This window comes from Colossoma macropomum, unplaced genomic scaffold (assembly GCF_904425465.1).
Source record: "Colossoma macropomum unplaced genomic scaffold, Colossoma_macropomum, whole genome shotgun sequence".
In the NCBI taxonomy this organism is placed as follows: domain Eukaryota; kingdom Metazoa; phylum Chordata; class Actinopteri; order Characiformes; family Serrasalmidae; genus Colossoma; species Colossoma macropomum.
In genome coordinates, this window is record NW_023494801.1 from 4,300,554 (window position 1) to 4,306,091 (window position 5,538).

The following is a 5,538-nucleotide window of genomic DNA, read 5'->3' on the forward strand; positions in this document are numbered from 1 at the left end:
CTCCACAACCACTAAATGTCAGGTCATACTGGGGCAACGTGGTCCCCACAAATAGCTAAACACACACTCGCCAACACACAAACACACCTTTACACTTAAAAAAGATGATTCCTCAAGTGTTCTTTAGTAAAGACAATGGTTCTGTTTAGTATAGAACCATTTCATGCTTAAACAGTTCTTTACATGGTGAAATTGTTCTTCTGATTGATGGGGAATGTGTTGTATATGGTTCTATATAGAAGCTTTTTGAAAATGGGTTCTTCTATTGTTGTGATGTCAAGCTTGTAACTATAGAAGAACCCTTTTTGGTGCTATATAGAACCATATGCAACACATTCTCCATCAATCTGAAGAAATGTTTACCATGTAAAGAATCATTTAAGCAGGAAATGGTCAATTTTATATATCTATATAGAAATCATGGTTCTAAATATCACTGTTGCTTTTACTAAAGAACCATTAAAGAACCTGATAATCATCATTTATGGATTTATACATCTCTATTAGCATGCTAATGCTAACATATTTGCTTTAGAGCTGTTTCACATTTAGTTTCTAAGTTTCTTTTTTGGGCTTAATTTCATTGTGTTGTGTTGTAGCTCCTGGACCACTTTACTGTTGCTAACGTCGCTCTGGAGCTTCAGCATTTTATTTTAAACCAAAAAGAGAAGAAAAAAGCTTAACAAACTTCAGCTCCTTTGCTGAGATTCTAAATTCTGCTGGACCTCAGCCCTTTAGGAGTGTTTTACTCAGTGTTGTTCGAGCCACGCTGCTTTTCCTGCTTCTTATCTCTTTGTTTTGTTGCAGTAAAACGTATTTCACTGGAGCATGGGCTCAGACTACTCTGCACACCTCTAATCAAAATCATCGTGCCATTCTGCCCTCTTGTGTTGAGGTGTTGAAATTGCAGTGTAATCTGTTCTGAATCTCAAACGGCTTCCTGTTCCCTACCTAGTGCACTGCATAGGGCCCACGTGTCAAACACAAGGCCCGCGGGTCAAGTCAGGCCTACTAAACGATTCTATTTGGCCCGCAAAATTGTTTTAGTTTTCTATTAATATTAGCCCATTTCACCATGAGCTGCACTACAGTTCCCAGCACTGCATTATAATGTGTGCTCCCACCCCTTCCCCAACAATGATCTATGGGACAGCACCACATAAAAAAAAGATGCCAGGTGTCTAGTTTAAGCGAAAAACCTACTGCACATTGGGGACATTTAAAGAGGTTTTAAAGATACCTGCAGCTAATGTAGGTGTTGTTTTATATAAAATAATTTGTTTTTATTTAAAACAATTTTTAAATCATTCAAGATGATTCAGTGCCTATTTTGTGCTGGCATATTTTGAACAAACAAAGGCCAAATACAGCTGGCACAGATTTGTTAAGATTTTTTAATATGGCCCTTTCAGTGGTTGAGTCTGACACCCCTGAAATAATAGCTTCTAGCGCACTGTGCGTCCAAAAAGGGAGCCATTTGGAACACCGTCAAGGAGAGAGAGAGCGATTCATGCACCCCTAAGTAGTGCATGAATGGCTTCTACCCTCTAATTGTGCACTAGATGTCCAATAGAGGTGCGATTTAGGATCCACTTATTTTATAGGATCAAAATGATTGTAAAGTCATCCTTACATCTTTACAGTGATTTAAGAGAACTTAAAAGACTGAGACACTGACATTCATACAACAGTTAGTTCCCATGACACAGTCTGATTGGTTGAGAAACACTCATACTGAAATTTGTAATAACAGTGTGTTTATTTCACAATAACTTTATCTTTCCTCTGATCCCCGGTTGCTAAGTAACCCAACTCGCTTTACATTCCGGCTAACGTTTGTTTCTACATTAGCACATGCAAAAAACAGAACTGGGAGGCTTTAGATACCTCATGTGAGAGAATATTTGACCTGCTGCCCATTTGGTCAGATTCTGAGGAAGATTCTGAAGAAGATGGAACAAACTAGAATTAGCCAGTAATGAACAGAACAGGCAGCAAACAAGATAACAGTCCTGGGCCGACTCTGGCTTTTATAGGTGAGTGTTGGTTGACCACCGGGCAGGTGTTAGGCATATTAGGCATACAGCTGCATACAGTTTTACCTCATGTCTATATTTGTGGGCCAATTCTGGTGTGCAATGTGTGGACCAACAATGTAGTTGGGCCAGATTTGGGCTACATTTGTCAGTCCTACTCACTTTACAGTATGAGGGCCAGACCAGGCCAAGGATCCAGTTGTACAGTGGGCCAGAACAAACCCAAGGATGTGGCCCAGACAAATTTTTCTAGAAGGTTCTTTACAGACTGACTGGAAAAAACATTTTCAGTTTCATCTGGCAAATATTTAAAAAGCTGAGCTGAACCTGATATGGCAGCACGGTGGTGCAGTGGGTAGCGCTGTCGCCTCACAGCAAGAATGGCCTGGGTTCGATTCCCGGCCGGGTGACCAGGGTCATTTCTGTGTGGAGTTTTCCTGTTCTCCCTGTGTCTGCGTGGGTTTCCTCCGGGTACTCCGGTTTCCTCCCACAGTCCAAAAACATGCAGTCAGGCCAATTGGACATGCTAAATTGCCCCTTGGTGTGTGTGTCTGTGTATGTCTGTCTGCCCTGCGATGGACTGGCAACCTGTCCAGGGTGTATCCTGCCTTCTGCCCAATGACAGCTGGGATAGGCTCCAGCACCCCACCGCGACCCAGAAGAAAAAGCGGCTTAGATGTATGTATGTATGTACCTGATATTGCAACAGTTTGATGGTTCTGTCTGTAGGGTATTATTTTTTTGTGGCAAAAGGAATCACCAATATCAAAAGAACTTTTGTTCTGGGCTTCTTTTCTTTACTCTTTCATCATTTTACATAAGAATAGTATAAAAGCAATGGAGCATTTGAGGTCGGTTGTTATTGCGAATGGGCTCAGGTTCGTGTCGAGTGTTGTACAGCTCTGGGTGTTAAAAACAGCCAAGCTGCTTTTTCCTTTATGGTGGATGAGTAAATAGAGAAAAGCAAAGCTTGGTATTGACTGGCCAGCTGTAAATGGTGCATGTCACCCTTTTGTGGGTCAGTTTTTCAACATAACATGTGGTTTAACAACACAAAGCATGTTGCACGGGCCTGAGGAGCGCTGCTGAGTTGTGGTGTTTGTTGCTCCATAGACAGCAATGAAAAGAAGAGCACTTGAGAGAGTTTGAAAGGTGCCCTCTGATCACCCCTTCATTCTTATTCCTTTTTGACTTTTCTTGAATGATCCATGCAATCAGTACAATCCAAGATGCTTAACTTACAGTGACCGTTCAAACTTTATTTTGTAGATAATTTCATGAAGAGATCTATTTTTCATTTTTATAAAAATGCTGATGATATCATAAGGCCTTTAGAACCTGATTGGCTTTGCAAGATTAAAATTTCAGCTTTTTTTTAGACTTACTTTAAGTAAGCAGTGGAACATGCATTCAGTGATCACAACTGAATCCAGCCATGATTTTACTTACTATAACAAACCACTGTGAGTGCTCTATTGCTTAGTTTTGCAGAGTGAAAAAGGTCAAGCAAAAAAAAGTCCTGAACATGTTGGGGCAGTGTGTGAAACGCAGATGAAAACAGTGATGTACAAATCTATTTTTACCTATATTTGAACAAAAAACTGTACAAAAAGAAAATATGTCATGCTTTAGTCCATCGGCATTATTGTTTATTGTAAATATATGCTTATTCTGAAACTGATGCCTGATACAGGTTACAAAAAAATCGTGACAGGAGCAGTTTACAAATAGAAACAATGTGAAATTTTGGGAAAAACATAAATAGGTGATGCAATATGCTTGGATATAAAAGGAGCATCAAAGAATGGCCTAGTCCTTTATGGGCAAGGAGTTGAGGCTCGCCACTTTATTTAAACATTGCATTCTTCAGCGATCGATTGCAGGGATTTTAGGTATTTCACTCTTTGCAGTATATCATCAACAGATTCAGTGAATCTGAAGAAATCTCTGTGTGTACAGGAGAAGGACAAAAAACAATTAATGCTTTGATCTTTCATGCATTCTGTGATGGATGATATGTATCCATGCGGATACAAGTACTATGCACTGTTGAAGCTATCAACAGCCAGAAACGCTGCCAACTTCTCTGGGCTCAAGCTTATCTGGAATGGACTGATGCACAGGGAAACACGTTGTGTGATCTGAATAGTTAACCTCATAGGTTTTTTTTTGGAAATAATGGATGTCATGTTTTCCATGCCAAAGAAGAACAGGACTATCCAGACCATTACTGGTGTAAAGTTCAAAATACAGGGTCTGTCATGGTATGGGGGAGCACATGCATTTTGGTGGCTGTCAGGCAAAGAAATAGTAGAGTTCGTGTGGAAGCGAAAATGACAAACAGATGAGTGTGGGTCAGAATAAGATTGAGTTTGTGCTTAGTGGCCTGCCCTGAGATAGTAAATGTTAAACAGCATCTTTTGGTCGAGCAGAAGTGCAGTAGATGGGCGTGCCACTTTTGCACCTATTGCTTTCTATGGGGAAAAAATATGTAGTTTAACAGAGATCGTTCGACGACCGTACATCAGCTCAAAAAGCTGTAGACAAGACACCCTTCCTGATTAGACCAAACATTGTGGAGTTGTAACAGTGCTGATATCTCAAAAACTGCAGGATGAATTAGACTTAAAGTAAGCATTGTTATAATTGACCAAAAAAGTTTGATTTTATGTGGTGAAGTTGACGGTTGGCTGTAAATGTCTAAGCTAATGGTGATGCTAGTGACTCACTGCATTCACTTAAGACAGCTAAATGAAGAGTTTTTACATCTTTACTCCTCTTTCCTGTAGTGAAGGCGGTAAATCGGGTAGCCACTCCCATCTCTGTTATTTAGAGCAGATTTTTTATCCCCCAAAGACGTCCTGAAGTGAACGGGTATTACCCCACCTCCTCACGGAAAACTAATCCCATCCAAAAAGGGCCTTTTCTCACTTGTTGTTTAGCTTATTATTATTGGTAAAAGTGAGATCTTTGCTTTGCTGTAAGGAGCTCCTGATCTAAACTGGACGTTAGCACAGGGAAGAGGGTCATGGATGACTGAACCTTGTGTGAGACAAGAGAACGAAGCATGGTCCCTGGAGAGGTCAGTGTAGCTCAGTGTAGCTTCACTGTCTGGTGCCACCCAAAGGAGGATGAGGGTCTCCCTTTTGAGCCTTGGCTCTGCTCAAGGTTTCTTTCACCGTGGGCTTGCTCACTGGATCATATTGGACCTGGACTATGTCTGCCTTTTTGAGACACAAGACTATTCATTGTGTCCATGTTCTGTAGATGTTGTGGGATTTTTGATCCCGTTTTGTCTTGAAATGATGGATTATCTCCCATAATCACATGTGATACAAGATTCTTCTTAAGAATATTGTTGGTGTCGGGACAAAACCTCATATCTCCATATCTCCTCATATCTCTCCCAATTTGAAAAAGGCAGTTGTCCTATATCTTTTGTCAAACTTTTATGATGAACTGACCAAAACAAAACCCCTCCGTGATACTGAATGTTCTTGGA